The sequence below is a fragment of the Lissotriton vulgaris genome, chromosome 5 (assembly GCF_964263255.1).
Source record: "Lissotriton vulgaris chromosome 5, aLisVul1.2, whole genome shotgun sequence".
NCBI classification, from domain to species: domain Eukaryota; kingdom Metazoa; phylum Chordata; class Amphibia; order Caudata; family Salamandridae; genus Lissotriton; species Lissotriton vulgaris.
Window position 1 is genome coordinate 366,467,662 of NC_141693.1, and position 14,762 is coordinate 366,482,423.

At 46.4% G+C, this 14,762-nt stretch overlaps 1 pseudogene; it reads left to right on the plus strand.

Moving 5' to 3' along the window:
- The first annotated feature begins 12,673 nt into the window (after positions 1-12,673).
- On the plus strand, positions 12,674-14,410 carry LOC147710915 (interleukin enhancer-binding factor 3-B pseudogene; annotated as a pseudogene).
- The last annotated feature ends 352 nt before the right edge of the window (positions 14,411-14,762 follow it).

The window sequence follows — 14,762 nt, forward strand, 5'->3', positions numbered from 1 at the left end:
TTCTCAAACCTTACAGAGATTTCATGCTCTCCTGCCCAGCCTACAAGTGGGTTGGACCATCATTTGATCAATTTCGATTTAACTCTCCCAGCACACGTTTCCTTTACCCCTGACACGCCGGTCTCAAAGAACAGAATTCGGTAACAGTTAGATATTAATGCCCTAAACGTATTTTTGGACTCTAACAAACCTTGCTCAACTCCTTCAGTAAACCAGCTATCATCCTCTGTATAAAATTGGCTCTCAGACGCCATAAATACTTGCTTACCAATCATGAACAAAAAAATGAGTAACCATCGGCCACCGGCTCCTTGGTTTACTGAGGCACTGAAAACTGGAAAACAAACTGTAAAGGTCTAGAAAGAAAGTGGAGAAAGAATTACACTCCCGTATCAAAATCAGTTTATCGAAATGCATTAAAAAACTATCACAAACTCTGCAACCTAGCTAGAGCAGAATATGTTTCAACTACTATTTCAAATGCTGTAAACTGCTCTAAGACTCTTTTTAATACTGTTAAGGAACTGGCCGGATCCAAAACTCAAGCTCCGTCACCTGTATTAACGAAATCTAAATGTGAGGCCTTGGCCTCGTTATTTGTGCTAAAAGTGGACAAAATGTATCAAGACCTCATGCTTGATCAGACTAAAAAGGTCCCCACCACCTCACCACTTCCACCTTCATCTCCTGATGCTGAATCACTCTTTATTTCAATGGGTCAAATTAATTCTCATGAACATTCTTTGATGACGTGGCCTCCGCTTACTACTGAAAGTTTAACAACACTCTTAAATAACATCAAATCTGGATCACCGAATGATTCTTTACCTGTTTCAATACTCAAACAGTTGAGTGGCACCTCATTGGCTGTGATAGTTAATCTCCTTAATGCATCACTACATGAAGCTATCATTCCAACACCCTGGCAACATGCTATGATTCACCATCTCCTGAAAAAGGCTAACACCGACCCTGAGGAGCCCAGTAACTACCGCCCCATATTCTTACTTCCCATCTTTTTGAAAGATTTTTGAAATGCATATTCACCAACACCTCAGCAATTTTGTAACAGCACATGAACTCCTCCACCCCTACCAGTCGGGCTTCAGAACGGGTTTCTCAACTGAAACCACCTTACTTGGGGTCACTGAAAGTATACGGCAACAACTGGACAATGGTGACACCGTAGCGCTCATTTTATTGGATCTGAGCGCTGCCTTCGATACGGTGTCACATGATATGCTTATAAACACACTTAGGTCACAAGGCATTTGTGGGCACACTCTTAACTGGCTCACTGCCTTTCTTACAAAACGTACCTTCCAAGTGTTTTCACACTCGGCCTGCTCTGAAATCCATTCTTTTGCCCATGGGGTGCCGCAAGGGTCCATCCTCAGCCCTCTACTATTTAATCTTTATGTGAGACCACCGGCTGAGGTAGCTGCAAAATCAGGACTATCCCTCTTCTCTTACGCCGATGATTCACAAATCATTTTCTCCCTTTCCTCACAGAAAACAGATGATTCATCAATTCTCAAAATTGGCTTAAACAAAATAGCTGTTTGAATGTAGCAAAATGTTCTTAAGCTAAATGGGGAGAAAACTGAGATTCTGGTATTAGGGAAGAAAAAAGACTTATAGGAATCCCCTACATTGGCCGAGTGAAATGGGCAATTTTCCGTCCCCTTCCCTTCAACTCAAAAATCTGGGATTTATGATGGATGACTCACTCAGCATGCATTCTCAATCAATCAAAGTATCAGCAACCTGTTTCACCATCCTTAGATGGTTAAGGAAAATCTGTTGGATGCTACCTGAATCCACCAGAAAAACAGTAACTAATGCCTTAATAACATCAAGACTTGACTACGGAAATGTTCTTTACCTGGGGACAAACAAAGCTGTAGTCCACAGATTACAAATGGTTCAAAATGCCGCTGTCAGACTTCTATGTGGAGTCCCTAAGTTTTCCTCCGTTTCGAACTACAGACGCAAGCTACATTGACTTAAAATAAAAAACAGAATAAAATTCAAGGCCCTGAGTTATATGCACAAAATTAAATACCGCTGTGCCCCTCGCTATCTTCAGTCCTTGGTCAGTCCCTACTTTCCCCCCGTAATCTTCGTTTTGCCACCCAAGGAAGGTTTGTTGTCCCTAAATTTAATCTGGCCCGGGTGGACGGTAGGTCTTTCTCTTATCTCGGTCCCTTGACTTGGAACTCTTTACCCACAATCCTCCGTAATGAAACAAATGATATACAGTTTCGTAAGCCTTCGAAAACTTGGCTGTTTGACAAATAAGTGCTCTGGCTGCCCGGCTCCCAACCCCAACCCGTCTTTTGCACAGGGAAACCCTTTTTGGGTATCTGTTGCGCACTATAAATTTAAAAACCAAACTAAACTAGGGGCGGGTCAAGGGTGGGTATAAAGGTGTCAGGAAGGGAGGTTCTGGCCTCCTTCCTGACACCACACACCACCGGGTTAGGGAGAGTTTAATTTAGTGAATAGTGAAGTGACTTATTTGTAGCACCCAGCAAGGTTATTGCAGAGTTAGCGTAGCGGTATAGTGTCATGGCATTTAGGCAAGAATAGAATTGTCCTATCTATGGGACAGTGGAGGATGGCCGGTCCGGACAACGACGAGTCACGGTGTGCTGGAAGAAGCGTAGGACGGCATGGTATGGCCTACGTGGACTGCATCAGCAGGTGTGGCAGCAGCAGTAGCGGCGTGTGTCGATGAGCCGCTTACCGCCAGGAAACCCTCTGGACCCAGTGGGCGGGACCAAGGCAAGGCGACATAGCCGAAGCATGGAGGCAGGAGGCAGAGCCTGCCGGCGTGGCTGTCTGATGGCGTCAATGAGAGAGGTGAAGAGTTTAGCGGGGCAGAGCAGCTACAGAATGATCCGGCGCCGCTGAGCCCCGGCACCGGACTGCAGAGAAATGATCCCGAGGACCAGGGAAGGAGAGCGTCCCACTGGACCTCTCATGTAGGCAAGGGAAGAGTCTAGGAGCCAGGGCCTGGCTATTAAGAAGGCCAAGAGGGTGGAGCCCCTTGCACAAGTACAGGTGGAGGCCCAAAAGGAAAAGGAAAGGGAGACACAGCAGGTTTCTTGGGGGGGGGGGCCAGGACAGGGGATATTTACTTCCCATCGAGTGGACCTCTAAGATGGCGGGAGCCACAACTGGGGCCTGCTGGAACTTCATCAAAAGTTTCTGTTCCAGGCATCCATGTAACACATGAATGCTCCAAATGCGGGGGCAGACACACTCACCCAAATCTTTAGCTTGGCCACTCCAAGTGAACAGTGGAGGTCCACGAAGGGGAGGGGACAGTCTGGACAGAAGGGCTCCTGCTCCAAATAAGATTGAGGCCATGGGCCCATGGCTCTCGATTTACCAAAACAGGGAGGCAGCCTTGCATTTGCAGTGGGGGTTTATTGAAGGTTCACGGTTAGGTTACCAAGGCTCGCCAAGGACACACCATTGGGCAGACAACTTGAAATCAGCCAAAGAATTGCCAACTGTGGTGGCAGCAAAACTGGGGAAAGAAGTTGAGAAAGGGAGGATGGCAGGCCCATTCACGGACTGGCCATTTGAAGACCTGATAGTGGCACCCTTAGGGGTTGTCCCTAAAAAAGACCAGAGGGAGTTCAGGATGATTTATCACCTATCGTGGCCAGAATGTGAATGAGTCAATGACTTCACTGAGGAAGAAGACTCTAGAGTCCTGTATGCCTCAGTGGACGATGCGGTCTGCTTGGTGAGGGTGTGTGGAAGGGGAGCAGAAATGGCAAAGTATGATGTGAAGTCTGCTTTCCTTCTACTGCCCAAACACCTGGTGGATTTTCCGCTACTGGGAATGCAGTATGAGGGGGCCATCTACGTGGACAAAGTCTTGCCCATGGGGTGTGCGAACTCCTGCGCACTGTTTGAGATGTTCAGCACGTTCTTGCAGTGGGTATTTATCAAGAGCAGTAGTCACAGAGAAGTATCACATTACCTGGACAATTTCTTGTTAGTGGGGAAAGGGGGCTCTGGAGCTTATGAAAGTGTGTTACAGCACTTTTAGGATTGACACAAACATTTGGGGTGCCCTTAGCACAGGAAAAGGCAGCTGGGCCCAGCTGTAGTTTGACATTTCTGGGCATAGAACTGGACTAGGGCCAATGGATGGCACCATTGCCCAAAGAGAAGGTGGATGACATGCAGGTCTTCTTGTTATAGGTGATGAGGGTAAAGAAGATCGAATTGAGGAATGTGCAGAAGTTCTGGGCTTCTTGAATTTTGCTTGCAGGGTGGTGAGAGCAGGGAGGACTTTCTGTAAGCGACTTGGCATGGCCATGTCAGGTGCATTGCTGCCACACCACAGGTTCAGGATCTCAATGGATGTCAAGGCTGATTTGGGTGTATAGCGGACTTTTTTGGCTGAATTCAAGGCGGTATCATTGGAGGTTGTAGAGGAGGACACAGTCTGGCAGGTACAGATATTTTTGGATGCCGCAGGTGCTTCAGGTTTTGGTTTGTTCTGGGATAGGTGTTGGTGTGCAGAGAAGTTGCTGACACAATGGTTGAGCCAGGGGTGGAGTATTGCATTCCTGGAGTTTTCCCACTACTGGTGGCCTTGGTGGTGTGGAGTGGTGAACTACAGAATCAGAGGGTGCTTTTCCACATGGACAATACCACGCTGGTGGAACTGGTGAACATACAGAAGGCGAGGGATCTGAAGGTGTTGAGACTGTTACGCAGGTTTATGTTGAGATGTCTGAAGTTGAATGTGGTTTATCGTGTGAAACACGTGCCTGGGTCTAGCAATGATGTAGCCGATGCTTTGTCTTGTTCCCAGGGGCAGCAATTTCGGAGACTGGCGCCTGGAGTGGAGCAGTGTAAGACGCAGTTGCTGCATGACATCTGGGGCTGGGGGGAGTGTGAGTAGTAGGCCTGGTTGAGAGGTCGCCTGTGGAATCCACTTGACGGAGTTACAGACTGGCTTGGCTTGGTCTGAGTTTGGAGAGTTTTTAGGTCCTGGGGTAGTGACAAGGAATATCACAAGACAAGCGGCTGAGCAGGGAGTGTTGAGTTTTGTGTTACTTTGTATTGATAAAGGTTAATCACAGACGACCATAGCTGGGAAACTATTGAGTATAGCATTTTACAGTAAACTATATCTTGGTTTTGACCCTTCCAAGGACGAAATGCTGAGCAGAATGCTCAAAGATTGTGGGCGGGAGCGAGGGACGGGGGGGAAATTTGAGGGAAGCCATTACATTTGATGTGTTAAGGGAGTTGTTGGGAGTTCTACCAGCTTGTTGTTACGACACAGTTGAGGTGTCAATATTTAGATTATGCATGATCTGGATGTTTTTTGGGGTGTTTAGGGTCTCAGAATTGTTGGGATTTTCGCGGAAGGCTGGACTGTCTTATGGTGAAGTGAGGTCAGATCAAGGTAGCCTGGGAATATGGTTAAGGCAATCGAAAATGGCTCAGTTGGGGAGGGGAAGATGGGTGTGGGCGAGGCGTGCCCTTTGTGAGAATGGCAGGAGTTTGAGTTAAACAGGAGGCGGTCGGGAGGGGATGTTTTCTGCCTTGCCTCTGAAGAAAGAGTGAGGCCTTTCAGTTACTGGCAGTGCTACGAAGGACACTCCAAAGAGTGGGCAAGGAGCCAGTGGACTACGGGACCCCTTCTTTCTGGATAGGTGCAGCAACATCGGCGTCGCGTATCGGATGGTCACTGGGAAAATTCGACAAATAGGGCTTTGGCGCTCATGATGTTGTGAGAAATATGTAAGGAAGTGAAAGGGAGAATAAGGGTAGAACAAAAGGGAAAACAAGGGGGGCGGTTGAGGAAGAGATTTGTTTACCGTAGGCTAACCATCATCTGTTTATACTGTAGGCTGTGTGAGAGGACTGGGAATCAAGACGGTTATCTGGATTGTAGGACACTCGTTCATGCACTGGGCTACCAAGTATGCAGAACAGCAATTGTACGGATGGAATCTGGGCTCGAGGAGCAGCCACCACGAAGCCTGTTGGTGAGGTAAAGAGGGAATGAGATGGGGTGCTCTGCTGCCCTGGTTAACTAAAATGGCTGCCCAGATATGCTTGTCCTGCACCTGGGGGAAAACAACTTGGTGAGAGTGTCAGGACTGGCATTGTTACAGGAGATGCAAAGGGATTTGGCGGTTTTGAAGAAGAATCTGTCCGGAACGTGCATAATATGGACTGAACTGGTGCCTTGGAGAGTGTGGAGGGGTGCCGTCAGTCATGCGGCCATTGATAAGGCAAGGAGGAAACTGAATGGAGCGATGAGTTTTTTGCTAGGCAAAAGATATAAAAGTGATTGCTAATGGGGGTTTAAGGCTGGAGGAGCAGAATTTATTCAGTGAAGATGGAGTGCACCTTTCGAGTATGGGAAATGCGTATTATATGGTGGAGGTACGAGATATGATCAGCAAGCTATGGAACGAGTCCATATGGTGTCGCAGGGATGATTTATTGTTTGAAAGATGCACGAAACAAGGATGGGGCAGGTAACTGCCCTTCGGGGGTTCTGCGAAACTTTGGAAGGGTAGTAAGTCACATACGGGCTTAGCCACCCCTCGGTGGGGGGAGGTACAGGTGGCTGATGACCGAGCACAGGGTGCGAGGAGCAGCGGAAGAAAATCAAGAGAGGATGTTTTAGAGGGCTGTGAAGATGAGAAGGGATGTATAGAGGAGTTTACAGCAAGAATGGGGGGGTGTAGTACAGGTGGGACGGTTAGAGAATGGTTGGGGAGTATGAGTTATTGATGAATAAATTTATATAGTTGCATGTTATGTTTATAATGATTTAGAGTTATGATAATCCTGTCCTAATAAAATGGACTTTTACGCTTCAAATAACAGCTTGGAGTGTAGTTATTGTCGAAAGGCAGTGCTTCCTCCTACCAGTAGATCCATGCACCCCGCTTCAAGTAATAAGCGGAGCGCCTGCTGCACATTTTCATCTAACTAGGCTCACTATCAGAACACTGCCAACTGCACAAAATAAAACTGCTACCCAGCTCTCAGGGCTGCCACCATGTCACCTGCCACAAAATGGTGGGTGGTAGCCCAAAATAGCAACATATATAGCCTTGGGCTACATTCTTTAACAGATGTATCTCGAAGAAGCATAGCCCTCTGGACTGCACTATTTTCCCAAATAATCCCGGGGGGACAGACATCCCTCCAGATGACTGGCCCTAAACCCCTATTCTATTGTGTACATCTGTATATTTCTTTTGTGTGCATTGTACAAAGTGTATGGAAAATAACCATTGGGTCTTGTTTTGACTGATAAGACAGTGACAATACAAAGAATAAACTCCTAGGGGAGGCTCAATCTCGTTGTCGGCTTTTCAACAAGTAATGCACAATTTGTTTTGCGACTCATGCAGTATCATTGCATTTGAAGACATCTTGATATATATTTTTTTTGTAGAGTTTTTATATAGCGCCAACTAGATCCAAGACATCGGGTATCAGAGGAGTTACATGAGCACCAGTTTCATTACAGATGGACACATTCATTTTTGTTAGGCACGGTTTGCCCAGAATCACAGGATGTTGAGCGTTGTTGCCGAGACTCAAACTCGGTTCCTCAGCTTCGAGGTTGACAGCTCTAGCCGTAAGGCTACAACCTCTCCCCATATTTGAAAACAATGAGGCCGAACATTATATTGTTCTTGAAAAAGTATTATCTGTACTAAGAGAGAAGGAGAAGTGACCATTTAAAAAGAGAGAATGGCTATTTGGGTCATTTGATTGCGGATGGTGGTAACTTCTCAAAAAAGATTTGTTGGATGCAATAGTGAGAGCTCCATCATCAGCCAATAAAGAACAATTTGTTATCATTTTTTAGACTGTGTAAGTATTATGCAAAGTTTATATAAATCTTTCTTGCTAATACTGAAGGCTTGAGGGGATTGTTGAAGAAAAGTGCGCCTTGTGAACATTCATTACCCTCCTCTTTTACGCTAAATACAGCGTGAAAGGGTGCCTATTTACAAGGCAGCCTTAGGCCACGTTAATTGGCTTAACGGTACCTTGTACACTTTTGTCATCACAACATCACTGAAAGTGACGTTATGGTGGCGAAGGGGCTTGTAAATATGCCCCTATATTTCTACCAATCTTTTTGTTCTGTATCTCACCACCCACTCTTCAACATCCTCCTGACTCCCATCTCATTCGCTAATCAATTTTTCTCCTTTTGAGTAGTTACATTTTTTCTTCACACAGCTACCATCACTATTAGCCTCCATTCTTGCTTCTCCACTATTATTGCTTGTATCATTGCTCTCACTTGCTTCACTTGCTGAGTTGATGCTGAAAACGAAACCACCACCTTCATGTGCTGTCTTTTCCCTCTATAAATGTGTTTATGTTTGAAGGTGCATCGTTCGAGGTTCTGTTCTCTTCTGAAGCCAACAGCTGTTGGATCCTCATTCGGCAGTTGTACTTCAACAAGAACAGCAGTACTCCTGTGAAATGCTGTCTGTTGAAATAAACCTTTATTTGGAACTTACCTTCTTCGTCGACATTATCTTTGGATAAACCTGCAATTTTCGGCACTTTACAGCAGGGTGAAGGAGTGCCTATGGTCTCCAGCAAGTCGTCAAAGCACCACGTGGTGGGGCATTTGAACAGGGCTAGATAGGGGTTCTGGAAGAGTATGAGGGAGCTGTGAAAGTTCTGTTCCTCTGGGGCTCCCAGATGGGTTCACGATAAGGAAGAGCGCCTTCATGCCCACTGGTCTCCATAGAAGATTGAGACCTTTCTGTTGCTGGACAACCTTGTTATGTTACTGGGTCATCCTCAGAAGCTGTAGAAGGCATCCAAATCAAAATGAGACTCTGACAATGGTGGCTCTCCCCCAGCTGTTATACCAACTGCAAAACCACCCATATCCCATCCTGCCCAAATGGTTCCGGCAGGTAAACTCTGCCCTGGGGCAGTTTCTCTGAGAAGGGGGCACTGTACGCGTGGGGCTGCGCACCTGCTTTCTATCCACATATTGTGGTGGATTGGCGACTTCCGACATTCTCTCCTATTAGCAGGCCTCTCACCTCCTAGTCTTGAAAGAGTGGTGGTATGGAGACAGGGGGGACCCGGCGTAGGCTCTGGAGCGCTAACTTATGGGGTCTCATAAGCGTCACACTATTCTTTATACAGCACCGTTACGGAGGGTACTGCCACCGGCCACGCAGGTGGTGTTTCAAATTTGGAGGCAGACTCTGCGCCATATGGGATGGTGGAACACACTGACTGGTGAAACCCCCCTGTGGCACAATGGGTGGCTATCTGGGCTCGCAACGCTACAGGGCTTTCGGGGATGGGACAGCATTGGCCTCTCGACGTTAGGGGATGTGTTATCTGGTACGACGCTTAAGTGCTTTCAGGATCATTGCAAGGAATTTAGTATGCGTTTTTTAGATACCTTCAGTTCGGTCATGCACTGGCCCCCACCTTAGAGGGTCTGGAGTCCCTCCCTGAGTTTAGCCCTCTGGAAGCGAAGGTGTTCATGGGGGATTTGGAGATGAAGAAGATATCACACATATACCAGTCACTAGTCACACATTGTTACCCCACACTGCAGAAACTCCGGGAGACTTGGGAGGAGGACCTGGAAGAACTGGAGGAAGAAGATTGGAGGGAGGCACTGGCAGCCCCTAGGTGTGCCGCCATAGCGATGCGCCTACGTCTCATCTAATTTAAATACTTACATGGAGTTTACTTCACTAGGGTGCAGCTATGGCGGGCGGGAATGATTGCCTCTCCGGACTGTCTTCGATGTGGTGGGGAGGAGGGGATGTTTATACATACGGTGTGGAGTTGTGGTTCCTTTGATCGGTTCTGGAGGGGGGTACTGGCCTGCTTGTCTGAGGTATTGGGGTGGAGCTCCCTTGTACACCACAATTAGATTTACTGCATGAAATGGTGGGTGGCAACGTCTACCAGAGGCATTTGCTGCTACTGGGCTTCACATTGGCAAAAAGGGACGTGGGCAGAGCCTGGAAAGATCCGTGGGCCCCATCTGTGGCGGCATGGAAAAAGGGGTTCGATTTTTGTATGGGGCTGGAGCAGCCGATTCTTGTAGCCCGAGGATGCCCACGAAAGCATTATAAAATCTGGAAACGCTGGGCTGAGTTTAGGGGCCTGTGGCTTGAGCCTCCGGTGGAACTGCAAGACCTCCCGGAGGTATGATGAGAGGGCCATGATGGCGGGTATGCATGGGCAGTCATCTGGGTGTGCTGTGTGTAGGAGACTTGTGACAGAACTAGTGCGACTCGGGGGGTGGGTGCAGGGGTGGGGGGAGTTGGAGGGGGCGGTAGGGAGGGGGGGCTTGTCCCGGGTTGCTTTGTTTATATTAGCCGGTTTTGTTTATAAAAAGAAAAGTCGATTGCATTGCAGAAGATGTCATATTTTTGACCTGGTGTGCAGAGCCCTGCGAAATGTGTGCAGTCTGTCAATAAAGTCTGTTTTTTTTTTAAATGAGACTCTGACATTGTAGTAGAAATGTTTGCATGTGATATTCGATGGCTCTAAAGCCTACAGTGTCAAAGTGCAACTTACTGAAGTAATTTGGGAACAAACAACAGAACCAAAGTGGTAACCGGGTTCCCACAGCATAATATTGCCTTCAAGGAAACCATGAAGTATGATGTGCCTTGTATAGTGCCACACAGCTACCAGTAACAAGATAAGCTGCCTGTTTTCCCACTTCCTCTCTGATCAGTTGCTGGACACCAGTTTGTCTGATGGGACCAGATCCTAAACTACTGAGCAGTATTCAGAATGCATCACTGGGTTTGCAACAAAAGAAAGCCTTTGTCTGACTCCTGTTCCTACAGACCACAGACCAAAAAGAAGACAGAGGAACTTGAAAAAGAGTGCCATGCTTTCCTGGTTCCCTATGAAATTTCTCTGCTATTTGTGTTGTTGTCTTCCCCCTGTCTGTCTCGTCAGTGGTAAGACTCATTGTGACAGTTTGATGACTGCACAATGCCTGATGAGTGTGACATCAGCTAACCTGGTATTTTGCTGTTCAAGGTAAAGGTTGAAGTGACCATGGGATGAACCTGGAGGTGATGGACCTGCATGAGGAACCAGATGTTATCCAGTGGTTGTAGAAACCAGTGCCCTTTAAAAGTAATGAAAGAGAGGTGACAAGTTGGCATAACCTGAGGTACAATAGTATGTTGGATCAAAGCGAGTGCCCTTGGGGCTGTGGTCACGACGCTGGAACTGGCCAGGCAATGAAGGCATGCAGAATCATATTTGGTTAGGGATATTTCAAGGAGGAGTTTGATACAGGTAGCCTTAGAGTGTTACAGGTTTGTATTTGGCTCATCTTGACCCTCAAAGTGGTGTTCCATTTTCGCAACCTTATCTCCAAACACTCTGTTGACCCTGGAGCTTTGGCTTCCATAGGACAGCGGTCAGTGGGCAGGTATGCTGGTGCACCATAAATAGCCAGCAACTCTGAAGGTAAGTCTGGGCACTGAGCAATTCCCTATTTATCCAAATCTATGCCTATTAATGTAAGCAGACCTCTGCCTTGTCGGTTCACCAGGTGACACATGTGGCTTGGATCTTATCTTAGCAATCACTGCACCGTCCAAACATGAAAGGGGTGGGGGATCCAGTAAAGACAATGAAGCATGCTCAAACCTGTAGACCCATAGGTATGATGGGACAGTGGGAATACATTAACCTACAGTCTCAGTGCTAATGGTTGATATTGGACTGGCTAAAGGATATCAGGCTGGTCTTTGCTGTGTCATTAAGGCCTTACTTTGAGTGCCCTGTCCACTTTGGGAGACCAGATATGTAACAGGATAAAGGCAAGTGAGAAGCAGTGCAGATATGGACAACTAAGTCTTTGAATACTTTAGAACATAAGCCACCTGAAGAGACACTCAGAACCCACCCATGTTCACTCCCACTATTTTGTAATATGATAGAGGTATTTGCAATTCTTATTGATTACCAACAGGAAAAAGTGCCTTTTTCATTAGAGGAGTACTTATAGCTTGGGCTGTGAAGGTTAATGATTAACTTTAGAAAGTAGAAATTCATGGAAAGGGAATTAATCAAATGAGAACAGTTAACAGCAGAAGTGAATAACTCAAGCACAGTGATATTTAAAGTGGGAACATCATGTTATTCCCTGTGCTGGTTACACTTCTTCCTCTGAACTCACCATAGAGCTGGAGGTATTACCCTCATACAAAATAGTTTTTAAAACTTTATTTACTAGGATATGGATTGGTTGTGGGTAAAGGAATTGATAACATAGATTCCCTTACCTGATTCTTAATTCTTAGGCCTTCCAGCACAATGACCCAAATTTAAAGGTGTTTAATAGTTATTTGAAATTTTGGTGAGCAGTTTTCTTGCAAAAGGTGAAACCTGAGGCCATCTTAACATTAAGCTCAGCCCTCCCTCCCCATCACCACCAGGACCATTGACATCACAGAGGCGACCCAGAGGCACTAACATAAAGTGTACAATTGTAATTTGCTGTTTGGGACACTGCTGCTTTGAGTTCTAAAACCCCCAAATGTGTGTTTGAGTCAGAAGAAATAAAACATCTGTCACAGCAGTTTCCCTAAAGGGGGAGAAAGGAAACCTTTTTTTAGGAGTGGAGACAATGCGCCAATTCCTCAAGGAGAGCTGCCATGTTTTGGTGCGCCTTATGGGCCTCTGTCCAAGATGGAGAGACCTAGAAGCAATCCAGAAAATGGTCTCACATACACAGCAGGCCCTCCACGTTGTCTCTGACATGATACAAGAGCAGGAGAAAGCAGTCAGCCCACCAACAAATGCAGGGTCCATGAGAGAAGAGGAAGGAGCTGCCCCTGGTAAAGTGTGGAGGTCCTTCTGCAGGGATGGAGAGGTGAAGCAAGGCGGAATGCTGACCCTTTTTGGTAAGAAGACCAGAGCCATCTTTGGAGTTATCTGTGTGGGCTTCATTGCAACAGGACATCTTCTGAAAAGTGATGCAAACATAGAGATGGTTCTCCTATGCAGAGATCAGCCCACATTCAGCCTCCTGGGGAAGGTGGCTGAAGAGCTGGTTCTGCAGCTTTCTACCATTAAGAAAGAGGCGTATGAGGTTCTGCCCAGCCCCTCTGAAGGATTAGTTGTCATAAATAACATAAAAGTCCCTCCTCTGAAGGTGACTATTAGAATGACTTCACATCAGGTGTTGGGAGAAGAAGATGAGATTGTCAAAGAGAGGCACATTTCATCATTCGATGATCTCGACAGGCGGCAATGCCTTTCTGCCTTCAATTCAATCCGATGTGCCACATGGATCATAGATAGAACTGCAAAGTTGCAAGCATTTGACACAGTCAGCTGTGTCCTCAGGCACTTGTGCTCCATCTATCCAGTCTATGCCCCACTCAAAGGCTGGCCCTTGGACGTACTCTGCGAGAAGGCCATTGCATCGGCCAAGAAACCAATGGGACCAGGGGCAGCTCTGCGAAGAGTTCTTGAATGTATTGCTTCAGGAATCCTAATGCCAGATGGTCCCGGGCTCCATGATCCGTGCCAGGAAGAACTAACTGATTCCACTGGCCACCTGCAAAGGTCGGAACTGGAAGACATAACTAAATGTGCACAGCATGCTCTGCGACTGGTGGCCTTTGGGCAAATTCACACATTTTTGGGAATGGCTCCTCTGCGCTTGTCCGAGAATTTAATACTCAAAATCTTTACTGATTTTCCGGCCTTTTTTTGTCAAGTCAAGATTCCTTTGAACACTCCCTTGTCTTCTGGTTCAGTAAAACGCTCCATTCAAGGCAAAGAAGAGCAAACGTCTTCCAAGAAAAAGAAAAAGCATATGTTCAAATCAGACCCTCTCAAAGAAATGAATGCGCTTGCACGGATTAACATACTTTATCCTGGGCTCCTGATCAGAGACGCATCCAAGACTGGTCCTAACCATGCACCCACTTATACCATGGCAGTGCACTTCAACGGGAAGACATTTGAGGCTATTGGCCCTACTAAAAAGGTTGCCAAGTCTAATTTAGCTGCCAAGGTCCTTCAGAACTTGCCACAGCAAAAAGCACTTGGGAAGGAGGATGTTTCTGGCCAGGAAGAGGAAATGATTTTGGAACAGCCCTTGAGTAGCAACATTGAGCATGTCCTTGCCGAACGTGGTAAACACCCAGTGATGGAACTCCACGAAATGAGGCGAGGTCTACGTTACCATCTGGTCTCAGAGACCGGTGGCAGTCACAGCAAGCGCTTTGTGATGGAGGTGGAGGTGGATGGGAAAAAGTTCAGTGGCCGAGGCCCTAATAAGAAAATAGCAAAGGCATATGCAGCACTTGCAGCACTGAGAAAATGTGCGAGAGAAGTTCAGAATGCACCCTAAGCAACTGAATCAAGATTTAGCACCATCGATTTCCAGGAGCAAGACGCTTGTGTTTCCTTTCTCAATAAAGCTCTTCAGATGATGGCCTCTAAGTATTCAATTCAATTAAATATTTATTTAAAGATTTGGAACTCCAATGAGGTCTACAATAAAAGTGAATACAAATGATTACCTAAAATATCATAAAACATCTACAGATTTTTCAACACATAGCAACTTCTGCAAATAGAGCCTCTAAGTAAGTATGTGAATCTGTTGCATTAATTTGTATAGTTTGTGGTCTTCTACCATTACGCCAATGCCATTTCATTGTCCATTATTTTGCTACCTTCCTTCAACAATGCCATTACTT